This window comes from Equus caballus, chromosome 14 (assembly GCF_041296265.1).
Source record: "Equus caballus isolate H_3958 breed thoroughbred chromosome 14, TB-T2T, whole genome shotgun sequence".
In the NCBI taxonomy this organism is placed as follows: domain Eukaryota; kingdom Metazoa; phylum Chordata; class Mammalia; order Perissodactyla; family Equidae; genus Equus; species Equus caballus.
In genome coordinates, this window is record NC_091697.1 from 104,600,889 (window position 1) to 104,614,894 (window position 14,006).

The 14,006-nt window shown below is 45.0% G+C and overlaps 1 long non-coding RNA gene across 1 annotated transcript; it reads left to right on the forward strand.

Annotated features, from left to right (window-relative positions):
- The first annotated feature begins 2,830 nt into the window (after window positions 1-2,830).
- Window positions 2,831-8,644, forward strand: LOC138917523 (uncharacterized). Its single transcript, XR_011425724.1, has 2 exons — window positions 2,831-3,216; window positions 8,456-8,644. It is a non-coding gene; the product is annotated as an uncharacterized lncRNA (long non-coding RNA).
- Window positions 8,645-14,006: the final 5,362 nt, after the last annotated feature.

Below are 14,006 nucleotides of genomic sequence, written 5' to 3' on the forward strand. Positions count from 1 at the left end.
GGGACCTGCTGCCTCTTCTACTATCAGAAAGCCACCAGCTCAAGAACAATGCTGCCACTGCCACAATCAGGACTGTGTAAAATCATGAGGCTGCCGCACGAGGACCACACATGCAAGCCAATGGACACCTCAGCCTCATCTCCCACAAAGCTTGTGACCGGACACTGGGGTCACCATCCCTCGACAAGCAGCACAAATGACACTTTTTGCCACTTCTCAAATCTTGCATGACTGCATCTGATTGGTACCTGAGTCACATCCATAAGCTTAGCTGCAGGGAAATCTGAGGAGGCAGACATTAGTTTCCCCTTATCCTCTTATCCACCCCAGCAGGAAAAGATGTTAATGGATTCCTGAAAGCGAGTAGCTGTAGTTGAATGTTAAATGTATTTGGTATTGGCTAAATATGAAGTTTCAGAAGACACACTAATCTACACTATGAAGACTAATGAGGAAATGCTGAAGTCTTAATTTTAAAACTCAGTGCTAGAGATTACCTAACAAAAATTAACTCATTATTATCAATAAAGTACCAGGCATGGTGGAATGGCAGTTTCTGGTTAGGTCTTAGATTATGTATTCAGTAGAAAAACAAAACAATGCTGAAAGTAAAGCTGCATGCCCGGGGAGCCTCCAGTGGACTGGGGAGAGAGGCTGTGAGTGCTGTGCAGGGCTAATGTAAGTTCATTTCCTCATGATGAAATTATAGGGGGGTTGTTCATAATCAAGTAAAGTATAAGTCTCCACCTCTCAATAATGAGTGAGAAATTACTCTGGAAAGGGTGGTGAATTGTGATGATAAACACAGCAGCTTTGATGCGGCTAATGCAGGTGTGCATCTTAGTAAAGCTGATGACATTCATCGCCTTCTTACTGAACCAGGAAAGGGGACTCCCTCTGTGGGTGGCGTGGGGCTGAGAGAAAGCCATGTCCTCGAGGTTCTCTACAACAATGGCAATCGGAATGTTTCACGTGGTTATTTGATACCAAGTGAAATGGATTCAGGCTGCCATTTATTGAGTAGCTTCTGCAGTCCACATTGAATAAAGTGCTTTATGTTGTTTTATTCATTGCATCATCATAAGGACCCTGGACAGCGGTATTCTTTACCGTTCACACCATCTTACAAAGGAAAAACCTCAGGTTCAGAAAGGATACGTGATTTACACAAGACCTTGGAGGTAGTGAGATACTGAGAGATTTTAAACTCAAATTTGTCCACTCAGATCGGTAATGGAAACGCCTTGGTTATGCCTGTCCAGCATTCTTTCCCCTTCTTGTGGTTTGGCTGCTCCCAGGCTTGGTGTGAGACCCAGGCACTGTTGATCAGGTCACTGTGTCCTCCTGGGCACAGTGACCAGAAATGTCATGTGACACAAGCACAGCATCTCAAAGAGAATTGCATGGCTTTTTCTGGAGAAAATTTTTAAAAGGGACCTTCTCTCTTTTCTGCTGCACTAGGATTTTGAAGGTATACGCCTATAATAGCTGACAACCTCTTGCTACCAAAAGGAGAGGGTGTGCTAAGAATGGGGCCAACGCAGTGGAAAGTAGAGATGAGAGCTGGAGAAAGATTGGTCTCAACAATATCTTTTAAGCATCTAAATCCAGACATCCTGAATCCAGAGAACTCATGGAGTTTTCAAGTATCTAAGGAAATTAATTCCTTCACTTCCTAAAGTCTGTTTAGTACAAACTCTGAAGTTCATGTTCTTTCCCTTGGATCACACTATTTTAACTATCAGAGAATAAACGACCTCCAAAATAAAATAAAAATAAGACTTAATATATCAACAATCATAGGGGCCAGCCCAGTGGTGCAGCAGTTAAGTGCACACATTCTGCTTCGGTGGCCCGGGGTTCACTGGTTCAGATACTAGGTGCAGACATGGCACTGCTTGGCACGCCATGCTGTGGTAGGTGTCCCACATATAAAGTAGAGGAAGATGGGCACGGGTGTTAGCTCAGGGCCAGCCTTCCTCAGCAAAAACACACACAAAGACAATTATGTATATAGTTGTGTTTATGATATATTCTCTCTCTTATCTGTAAAAGTGACTATTAAAATCATTTTAAGAGATTTTGAGTAAAAAAAAGATGATTTGAATAATTTTGCCACAAGATAAATTACTTGAACATGTCATAAAATCTTACTGGGAAATTTCTCAAGAGAGTCTATTATACATTAATAACAGCTTACCCCTTAACATTGTATTCCACATGCCTTCTTCGTCACAAGCCAATAATGAGTGACATAAATTAAGAGGCTTTGTGAAACTAAGAAAAGCATAAGTCTATAAATATAAAACATATTTCTTTAAGATTATTTCTCAGAATCAAATTTATTGGTAATTGCAATGTTTCCCCATAGAATGTGTCTCAAAAGCATAGACAAGGATGGGCAGCACACAGTAGTTCTATAAGTAGGAAGAGAGGGTCTAGGACATTAGCTCCTTCTTACTCATTCTAATTATTTATTTCATTTATTATTTTTTTTGCAGGGAAAGTTTCTCCCTGAGCTAACATCTCTTGCCAGTCTTCCTCTTTTTTTCCCTCCCCAGAGCCCCAGTACATGGTCGTACATCCTAGCTGTAAACTATTCTAGATCTTCTGTGTGAGCCACCACCACAGCATGATAACTGACAGATGGGTGCTGTCGTTTGGAGACTGGGAAGTGAACCCCAGCTGCCGAAGCGGGGAGAGCACTGAACTTGAACCACTAGGCCATCAGGGCTGGCTCTCATTCTAATTATTAACCAAGAACATGTATCAGGCAGGTGAGGCCGGAGAGCTGAAAATAAAAGTCCAAATTTCAGTGGGCTTTAATTTTGTTCAGCTTTACTTTTTGCTCATGGCACATGTGCAATGTGCATCACGGACCCTGCTCCATATAATCACTTGGGGATGGGGGCTCCACCAGCCTGCAGCTGCACCATCTAGAAGATTCTGCTTCCTTCTCTGCTGTGGCAGAGGAAGAGAGAGGATGAAGAACTCAGCCCTGCTGTTGAGTACTCAAGCTGGAAGTAACACACATCATTTGTTTCCCAGCCTTAGGCAAAATGAGTCACACGGCCCCAGCTTTAACTAAAAGAGAGGCTGAAAGCGATAGTGAACCACATGGAATCTTTGGTGGATGATAACTGTCTTCTGTGGTATCTAAGAGCAAAGAAGCCTGGAATGGAAGTCACTGTGCTCCTCTGACTAGGCTGCAACCATGTAAGTTTATAGGTCTATCTTTTATTTATTCCTTCCTTACTAAATTTTCCAAGAATGCAACTATTGTATAAATGGAGGGGAGGTTGAACTTTGTTTTGCTGAGTCTTACCAAAAATTGTTTCCTATTTCGGAAATTCATGTTACCCATAGCAACACTGCTAATGATTCATAATGATTCTCCACACACATGCGGGCACCGATGACATTGCTATGTCTTCTAATGTGGTCATGCTTGCTTATTTAGATACCTAAATAAATGTTATTTTATTACAAAGTACTTTTTTTAATTTCTCCTTTTTATTGTACTCAGGATAAGGAGCATTTTTCAAAATTATAGCATAGTCAATAATAATATCTATGAATTTGGTTTTAGAATACTAAAAAAACATTAAAAATATTTGCTATGAAAAGGATGGATCTGATAAGACTGAGAAGCAATGTGTCAGGCAACATGGCATGATGTTTAAAAACACGGAGGTTATAGAGTCAAACAGATCTGAACTCAAGCCCAGTTCTACTATCTAACCTCAGGAAAATAATTTAGCTTCTCCAAACCTTAGTCCTCTCATCTCTAGAATGGAGCATTACCTGTTACATTCACTGTTTTGAGGGTTAAATGAGACAGATGGTTAGCTTGGTGCCTGACCCTTAGCAAGGAATAGATAAATTATGGCTATTATTTCAAAGTTATTATTACTAATAAAGCTTAAAACTTGACATAAAACATATAGAAACTAGAGCCTCAGAATCTTAGAGATCTTACCTGGTAATGACAAAATGGCTAACCTCTTTTTTCTCTACTTAGCTTGGGTTGGGAGAGGATCTTGTTTCCTCAAATTCTCGCTAAGCCCTGTCAAGTCAGGTGTAGGAAGCGAAAGTTTTGGTGTATTTAGATAGAACCCCGGAGTTTCTTTGTCAGTATCTTTTTGCCTTCTTTTTCCCCTTAAGAAACAGTTACTTTACCTGAGCACATGCTATCAACTAATAGCATGCCATCCACCCACACAGGCCGCCATCTTGGTGGGTGGGGAAGGCAGCTCTACTGTTACCTGCCTTCGAGAGCTGGTTCTTTGATGTCAGTCAGCTCTGCTCCGTGGGCTGGAAATGTGCTTTTCTTTTGCTTTAGGGTTAGACATAATACATGGTTTTAATGATCCATCAGTAAAATACCTTCATGAGCTTAGCAGTCTGGACTAAACTGGGCAATTCTCTTTAGAACCCTCTGCCTTTCGTAAGTCTAGTTTCATAATGTGTCTGCTAATTGCACAAAAGGAGAAATTTCCAACTCCTAAACTGGATCCTTGCAGAATTGAGGCAGATTGCCTGAACTCTTTTCTCTCTGGTCACCTAAAAAATCATATGATGCCAAAGAAAATACACTGACGTTTCTAAGCTTTTACCAAATTTAAGTGTTAGAAAGAGTCCAAAGTAATTTCAACGTCACCGGAATAAGTAAAACCGATCTCTTATTTTGATTTTTTTAATTTCCTATTTTTTCCCTCAAAAGTTGAACAGAATATTAAAAGCTTAAAAAATTGAACACAGAGGGAAGATGATTTCTTAAAAGAGAATTTTGGAGTTCACTTTTCTTTCTACCTGGAAAGCTGAAAGCTGTTCTCCTATAAACTCCCATAAGATTGGCGTCTGAAATTTTCTAAGATTTATCCCCTTGAACACTTCCATTAACCAATTTTAAGAAAATTGCTGTATTTTACCATCGAGACCATAATTCAGCTGTCTTTTCCCTGGCTGATTGGCAGTGAGTGACCACCCGCCCTGAGCAGCAGCCATGGGTTGCTGGAGCCCATAGCTGGGCTCCCAGTGTGGAGAACTTCTCTGCACACTGAGAAGAGCCTGGGGAGGGGGCCTGAAGCCCCCTGCTCTACAGACTGGTCTGCAACTGGATCCCTTCTGAGGAAAAAGCACGCTACTGCAACAAATACGTATTTTACTCCAGTGGGGTCACAGGCGCTAGTCTGGGTGCTGGGGATGTTACCCACCAAGATGGGTTGTCTGCTCGCCGCAGACACGCCAATAGTCAGGAGGCAAGATGGTAGGAGAGAAAGAGTTTCGTTATTACAGCTTGCTAGCAAGAGGAAAGAACCATCTCCCAGAACAAAGACTACACGCACTTATATACAGGGCTGGTCTCCAGGTCGGAGAGGTGGCTGGTCTCTGGGTGGGGCAGACATCTGGTCCCAGTTCCTGAAGGCCCTTTGTTTACTGGATATGCATCAGAGAATGGAGCAATGCCCTATACCCTGATCTTTCAGTTGTCATTGATGATGGCTATTAGCACAGACTCTCTGCCCAGGGTCATCACCTTCCTAAGGAACTCAGGAGAACAAAGTGATCATCTTAAAGCAGCTGAGAGGGGCCACAAAATCTACAGAACACGTCTGGCTAGTTAATCAGAGGTCAAAGCTACAATATGGTTTCCTTTCTACAATATGGCTTCCCTTATGTCAACCTTGTGTTGAGCTGGTATCAGGGATACAGCAGTGAAAAACAAAACAAAATGAAAGTCTGCCTTGGTGGAGTTTTTAGTCTAGTGGGAGAAGACAGACTATAAGCAAAATAAATAAGGAAATTTGATCTTGTCTTAGAAGGCAATAAATCCTAAGAGAAAAAGCTGGGAAGGGTGTTGGGAGTTTTAGAAGGACAGACAGGGTGGGCCCCACTGGGTAGGTGATATCTGAGTCAAGACTTGATGGAGCCAGCCCAGTGGTGTAGCGGTAGCGGTTAAGTTCTCGCACTCTGCTTCAGTAGCCCCAGGTTCGCAGGTTTGGATCCCAGGCACAGATCTACATACCGCTCGTCAAGCCATGCTGTGGCAGTGTCCCATATACAAAATAGAGGAAGACTGACACAGATGTTAGCTCAGTGACAATCTTCCTCAAGCAAAAAGAGGAAGATTGGCAACAGACATTAGCTCAGGGCCAGTCTTCCTCACCAAAAGAACCCAAAAAAAAACCCAAAAGACTTGAAGGAGCTGCGATTCTGCACCATGGAGATCTCCTGGGGAAGAACACTCCAAGTAGAGGGATGCTTCCATGGAAAGCCCTGTTTGAAGAATAGCTCAGAGTCCAGTGTGGCTAAAGGGGTGAGCAATGGGGTCATAAAGATTTCAACGGGATCACTGGCTTTCTTTCTGAGTGAGATGGGGAGTCATTGCAGAGTTTCGCTTAGAGGAGTGATGTGATCCGAATTGTTTTAAAATAACCACCCTGGTTGGAGAGAAGCCTGTGTAGGGGAGACAAAACCACTTTGTCCTCTACCTTCTTTTGGTTCAGTGGCTGGGGCCCTGCAAATTGTACTGACAAAAGACAAATTAACAGGAGAAAAGCATACAAATTTTATTTGATGTTAATTTTTACATGATACAGGGGACTTCCTAGAAAAGAAGTGAAGACCCAAAGAAGTGGATAGAGCTCATGTCCCATTTTTAACAAAGAACGCAAAATTGTGGAGATGTGACAAGACAAAGGAAAAGGGTTTTTAGGCTTCCAGGGGCTGCAGACTACGGGAAGGTAAACATATGGTGGAATCTAATGGAAGATAGTGCTACCTTAGCAAGGTTTGTTTGTGCAGGCCCTTCTCATGCCAACTTTCTGTCTTCTTCATGGCCATGACACTTCCCCAGGAGAGGACATTTGGGCCAGTCCTCATTTCTCAGGAGTTTCTGCCTTTAGTCAGATAAGGCAGCTCCAGGAAGTCTTCTTTCTGCATCTGCCTTTAGCTCAAAATAATCCTTCTGCCAAAGTGGCGTATTTTGGAGGGGCATCTTCTGATCCCCTGCATCCTGCATGGGGACAAGGATGGGAACAGGGAGTCTCATAGAAGGGTCCTACAATGACATACGTGGGAGATGATGGCTTGGACAAGTGTGAGGCCAGGGGAGGAGGTGGGGGACAGTTGGGGTCCAGAGAAATCGTGATGGTAGAGCCAGCAAGACTTCCTGCACAATACAGATGGGATGCAATCCAGAAGAGTCCAGGGTGACTCCGAAATTTGAAGTCTGGAATTCTGAGTTATCTAGGCTAGTTGAGAATGAACGGTCGCCAATTCCCAGCTGTGTGTGTTTTTCTCGGAATCCATTTGGCTCTGTAGATACAGGTTAAGAATGTTCCTTCATCCTCAGAGGCTTTTAACTCCCCTTATGCCCTCTCTGAGCCAAACAACAGTCCGGGTCAGGCAAAGCAATGTTCCATGCCAGCCAATATAGGATGCAGCCTGTTTGAATTCCACAGGTTTCCCTGCTGAGACAGACAAGGGCTTGCCCTCAGAAGTCTACTCTCCTTAGGACTTCATCCTAAGGGGACATTTGAGTTCAGATGTCTGTTTTTGTAAAGAAATGTAAATGAAGCCATTCAGTCTTTCTGTAAAGAAAGTGAGCAAGAGAGGACATTTTCTCTTCCTCATTGCTCTGGGAAAAATCACAAGCTCTTGAGTCTGCCAGAATCTGGAAAGAATCCAGAGAGAATCTAGAAGCTTGCCTATACAACACCGCCCCCCCCCTCCCCTCCCCATGGAATGAAGGAGATGGAGAGGACAGCCTTTTTGCCACCTGTGGTAGGTTTCTTTCCTGGCCTTGACCAGGGCAGACTCCTTGAGGCCATGTTCCCAGGAATAACAGTTGTAGGGGAGGAAGACATTTCCTCTACCCAATGTGGGTTCTTCTGGCCAGAGAATGAATTAAATCCACATGAGACAGAATAACAGGAGAAAATTAAACAAAGCTTTATAACATGTATACATGGGAGAGGCTCAGGCAAGCTGAGCAACTCTCCAAAATGGCTGAAGCCACCACCTTAAATATCATATCCAGCTAAAGACAAAGGAGGATGTTGGGGGTGGGGGGAGTCAGTTACAGGAGGTTACCAGAAAGAGGAATAAGATTATTATGCAGATTTAAGTCCTTGCATTCCGTATTGATAGGAGTGTGTAGAGATAAGGTCATCCCCCTTCTTCCTGGTAGAGAGGGAGACAACTTTACAGATGGGGATTTCCTTACAAATGAAAATGTCTCCTAACAAAGGGCAAGTAATCTCTACTTTTCAGTTGCTTTCCTGTCTGCAAAGTAACCAGCCCCAAATAATCATCATGCCAAAGAGACATATCTTGGGGTGGCCAATTCCAGGCCCCCACACAGTCAGGTCTTCAGGACTCTCCTGTCAGCAGCAGGTGAAGAAAGCAAAAAGATGACTGTTCCTAATACTTATGCTTTGAACTATTGCAGCAAATTTCCAGAAGTCACGTCAGATTGGAGAGCCCTCGTTAGTCTGGAGACAGAGGTGGAGAGGGCTCCTAAGAGTCCATCCGGGACAGCACTGTGGGGCCCGAGGCTCTGTCGTGGGCACCGTCAGCTCCCCAGCATCTTGCAATGTCTGGAACACAGCAGATCCTTAATAAATATTTGCTAAATGAATGAATGCGTGTCCCCAGTCTCCTCCTAATCTTGCTAATTTTCTCTAACCATAATAAGGTGAAAAGAGCTCTCCCAGGTTTACTGTCATGTAAACATAAAGGGAAGGGAGCCCGTGCTTCCTGAATATCTAGTATGTGCCACGAGGGGCCAACCTGAGAGCTTTCCACCTATTGTTTTATTTAATCCTCTTCACAGTTACACTGTAAGTTATGTATCGTTTACAGATGAAGAAACTGAGACTCAGAAAATTTCAGTCCTTTGTTCAGGCCAAGTCTGTCTGCTTTCAAATGCTATGCACATTTCACTGCACCCTGCCCTCCAGCACCTCCCAGGCGAGGGGAGGGGACAAGACATACGCAAATAATGAAAATAGAAAAGAGAATGTGAGAGGAGCCGTGAGAAGTTCAAGTACATTACAGGAAATCAGAACACAGACTCTGGAGTCAAGCAGCTTAAATTCAAGTCCTTTCTCTGCCACTCGCTGGCTGTGTAGCCTCGGGAAAATTATTCAACCTTGCTGTGCCTTGATTATCTCATCTAAGAAATGGGAATGATAACAGCACTTACCTTGTGGGGAGACTGTGAGAATTAAGTGAATATGTATACACACACACAGTAAGTGACACGCACATGTTGATGATGATGATTGAAAAGGTCAGGAGATGCTTCAAGGAAGAGATGGCATTGCAAGGAAGAGTAGAATTTGGACAGGTAACAATTCAGGAGGAACGCCAAACATACGGACCAGAATGATGGAAGGCACGGAAACTGGAGAATGTCTGAGGAATGACAGTGATAAAGTTTGGCTGGAGTGTAGACCTGTGATTCTCCATGGGGTGGTGCGCAGAAAGGGATGAGAGTGCTTTGTCAAGCTGCAGCCCCAGGCCTGAGATGCTGTTTTGGTCCCTCCTCAGGAAAGTGTCCCCCAACCCCAATCCCAGTGAAGAGGCAGGTAGGAGATGAGTCTGGGAAGGCAGATGGGTCAGATCAGACTCCCAATTGCCCGGCGAAGGGGTTGAGCCTTATTTTCCACACACACTTTCTGCTACCGAGGAGCTGTGACAGTGAACGCTCTCATGAGAGATGTTCCTGCACGTGAAACAACACAGAACAATTCCAAAACAACGTTATCAACTGCCCCCATATTATACACTGTAGAAGAAGTCCTGTTATTTAGTCAAAAAACATATTGCGTCTTACATAGCATCTCCCACTGAAAGCAGGGAAAAGCAGAAGATGGGCAAAAATAAATCATGGAAGCTTCACATATGGGAAGGCATGTGGCAAAGCCCAGAGCTGAGGACATGGTCACAGAACATGTGTCCATGAGGCTGGCCGCTGGGCAGAGTTTCCAGAAGCTGATGGTCACTCTTCCTACTATAAAAAGGCAAAAAATGTGCAATTGCCCCTAAACAAAAAGCATTACTGTCCTCTGGGGAGGTCAAATGCTCCATCATTAAGGCTCACTGAGAGGCCACAGATATTGAAGCAATGGCCCCTTCCTCGAGGGGCTTGCTTCTTGGTTAAGAAAACAGCTGAGGTCTATGTTTGCAATAAGTGAAGGATATTTTTTTCCCTATAGCATTATCAATATGCACAAATCACTATTGCACAAAGCCTTTGATGCCAGGGAGACAGCAGGTAAAGCAGTCAAGATCAATGAGATTAACCTTAGAAGGCAACTAGGGAAAGGTGAAATCTTAGCTCATTTAAAGGGAAAAGACCAGATATGGAAATGGCTTCAGGTCCAGCTGGATCCAGGAGCTCAAACAATGTCACCAGGATTCTGATTTTCCCTTCATTCTCTGCTTTGCTCATCCCTGAATGGTTTCATTTATCAGCTAATGCTTTTTGTTTGTTGTGGGCAAGATCACTACCAGCTTAGCCACCTCAGTGGAATGTTTCTCTGTCCCAGGGATGGTACACTGATCTACAGTAGGACTCAAATTTGTTCTGCTTCAGCCACATACCCATTCCTGGATGAATCAGTTTGCCTGATCAGCCAAGGCTGGGTAATGGGCCTTCCTAGAAGCATATGGAATTATTAAAGGAAGGTTCTCCAAGGAAAGCATATTGGTCAGAGAAAAATATCACCGTGAGCACAACTCGGGCCTCCTACCCCGTGCTTTCTTGCCTCCAAGAGGAGGCATTGGAGCTGCAGAGAGCTAGATTCAGGCTCCGCCTCCAACCTTACTAGTTGAGCGACCGCAGGCAAGCTGCAGAATTTCCTGAGCATGTTCCTTACCGTGTAAAATGGGTTCTGTTTATTCACAGGGTCATCACGCAGATGAAAAGAGATCATCTACACAGCCACACACCGGAGGGCCTCTTGCGCACCAAGCACTCAGTGGGCCAATAACTGCATTTTCTTGGTCACCAGTGTTATCAAGAAATCAGGGACACTGTGAACTGACAGACAGGAGGCTTTTTGATTTGTACCAACCCCAGGATGTGGACCTCAATATTACTGAGAGCGACACAAATACGAACACTGACTCGGCTGCCGGAAGCAATGCATACCAGGTGCCAACAACTAACCTGGGTGCTTTGTACCTCATCTCAGCCAATCCTTACAAGCTCCCTGTAAGGTGGGTCCTGTTACTACGCCCATTCACGAATGAGGAGACCCACCCTTAGACCTTGCTTGGCTTCCAACACATTCACCAGCCCAGCCCGGACGTGGCCAAGGGAAGAAATGGGTTTCGCCCGCAGCAGCTGTGCAGTTTGACGTAAGGAAGAACTGTTTGTTAGGAGGGGAGTTTAGCGAGGAATCCGGCTACACTCCAGAGGTCCTTAAACGTGAACACCACTACCCTTGGGGGTTTTGCTGACTGCCTGGCTGGTGGAACTACTGGACTCCATAATTCTCTGATTTGGCCCTAGGAAGAGTTGAGGTGGAACGAGGAATAGGGAGTGAGTCTTTGAATATGAGCCATTGACAGTTCGGTCCCCTTCCTTGTCCCTCCTCCGCTCTCTAAGTGCTGTCAGAGCCTGCAGCACTCCGCAAAGCCCACTGAAACGACCTCCGAGCCCCTCCTCCACCCTGTGCTTCGAGCCCTGTAGTCTCATGTCGGTTCCTTCCTGAGCCTGGGTACTTAATTCTCCCTCTCCGCGTGGCCTCTTCTGGCTGGTGACTCAGTCTGCCTGCTTTTTGCTTTGGTTTCTCCCCATAGTTCTCTCAGCTCCACACCCCACAGCCCTGGGAAACGGGATGTCCTGACCCAGATGCCCAGCGCTCATACCCTCACTGGTCCCTGCTTTTCTCTAAGGGGGTCAGATGAGGCTAGTTCCACTTTCAAGGCTTGCAAGGATGCAGGGCTCAGTCCTTGACCGTCAGGGTTTGTTGTCCTTCTGTCCCCACCCTCCCACCCCCAAGCCCTAAGGTGTTTTCGGTGATAGTGCTTAAAGAAAAGGCATTACTGTCCCTGAGCCCTACAAGCACAAAGACCCCAAAGCAGAGGGCTTTGATGTCCCTGAGACATTAAGCGGCATCAGGGGATACAGGCTAGCAGTCATGGCTGCCTACCTGTGAATTTCTGTTTCTGAAAATTCAATTATTATAGTAACAGTACATGAGCGATCCCACTCGTCTCAATCCGCCCACTTCACCTCAGCGCCAGCTCTTGAGACAGGCTGTATGCTTAAAAAAAGTATTATATGAAACTTTTTACTGAAATGTCGCCCACACTCTCCCCTCCTCTTTATATTCTCTCTGGTTACTTCCCCGATTTAAAAAACACAGAAGTCACGGGTAGGTGATGCAAAAGAAACAGGTCTTTTAATTTTTATTTTGATCTGTGCTTCTTGAGAAGTTTCATCATTACTCTCCTCCCAAGTTGGACAACAGGTCCTGCAATTCACCCTTAGTTTTTCTCTTTTTTTTTTTTTTGAGGAAGATTAGCCCTGAGCTAACATCTGCTGCTAATCCCCCTCTTTTTGCTGAGGAAGGCTGGCCCTGAGCTAACATCGGTGCCCATCTTTCTCTACTTTCTATGTGGGATGCCTGCCACAGCATGGCTTGCCAAGCAGTGCCATGTCCGCACCCGGAATCCGAACCGGCGAACCCCGGGCCACTGAAGCAGAACGTGCTCACTTAACCGCGTCGCCACTGGGCCAGCCCTGCCCTTAGCTTTTCTGATGCGTAGCTATCGATGCTCAGCCAGAGTCAGATTCTAATTCACAGAGAGGCCTCACCCTCTTCTGTTCTCAGTGCCCCTAGATATGTTCCCAGTGATTTTTAAAAATATATATTACAGCTTTATTGAGATACAATTCACCCACTTAAAGGGTATAACTAACTATGTGGTTTTCAGTCTATTCACAAAGCTGTGCAGCCACCACCACAATCGCTTGTAGAACATTTCATCGGCCCTGCAGAAGCCCCATCTCCCCAGCTGTCCTCCCCCAACAGTTCTTCACTGGTCCCAAGTGAGCAGCAGATTGTGGAAATGGCGTTGCTCCTGTGATTAGTCCCTCCTTTGGGTTTCAATCCCAAATGCTCCTGACGGGGCTGCGGGAGCGGTGCCTTCTTCCCGGAGGTCAGGAGGCACTGCATTAAGAGGAGCTCCAGCGCGGATGACTAAGGGCGATAGTTTAGGGTCCACAACCAAGAATTCTCCACAAGGACCCAATTACTTGTAGGCAGAGTATTAAAAACTTTCCTCTTTTCCAGGAACCATTCCTGAACTGGAAGAGAGGTTTTTAAAATTCCCTGCCAAAATTCCATTTGCAAAGTTATTTTCCCGTGGCCCTATGGCCCACCCTTGGCACCCCTTCCTCTCTCTTAGCCCTCTCAAAACTCTGGGCGCTCGCATGGCCCCAGCTGATGAGGGTCCCCAACTTTGGTGCACCACCAGGCTCAGACATAATTCCACACTTCCAGTATATTCTTTCTGCCTGTCCATTCCTTGTGCCCCATCAAAGCTTAACTGCCCCGTATTTTCTTTCCTGTGGGCACTAGTTTTGTGGATGGCAGTGGATGGTACCAGGTGAATATGTCCTCTTCCTGGTTAACATAAAATCTTAACCCAATGTGAAGAAATCACTCTGAAAGCTGTTGTTCTATTTAAACGTGACAATCAATGTTCTGATGATTATGTGGGGGAAGGAGAGTGGGGAGAGAAGAAAGCTGTGATTTTTTTAGGAATTAAGTGCAACTGTGTCAAAGGCCAAACTACAAATCTGGTGGAACAGCGGTGGGTGAGGCATCTCCCTCATCAAGGAGCGTTACCTCTCCGGATGTGCTGTCATATTGTTCTCTGAATGTCTTATTTTTTAAATTCTAGTGTAACCTGCTAAAAATAATTTTTGGCGCTCATTAATGTTCAGACTAAATGCCTGCTAGGGGTGGGTTTGGTGGTGT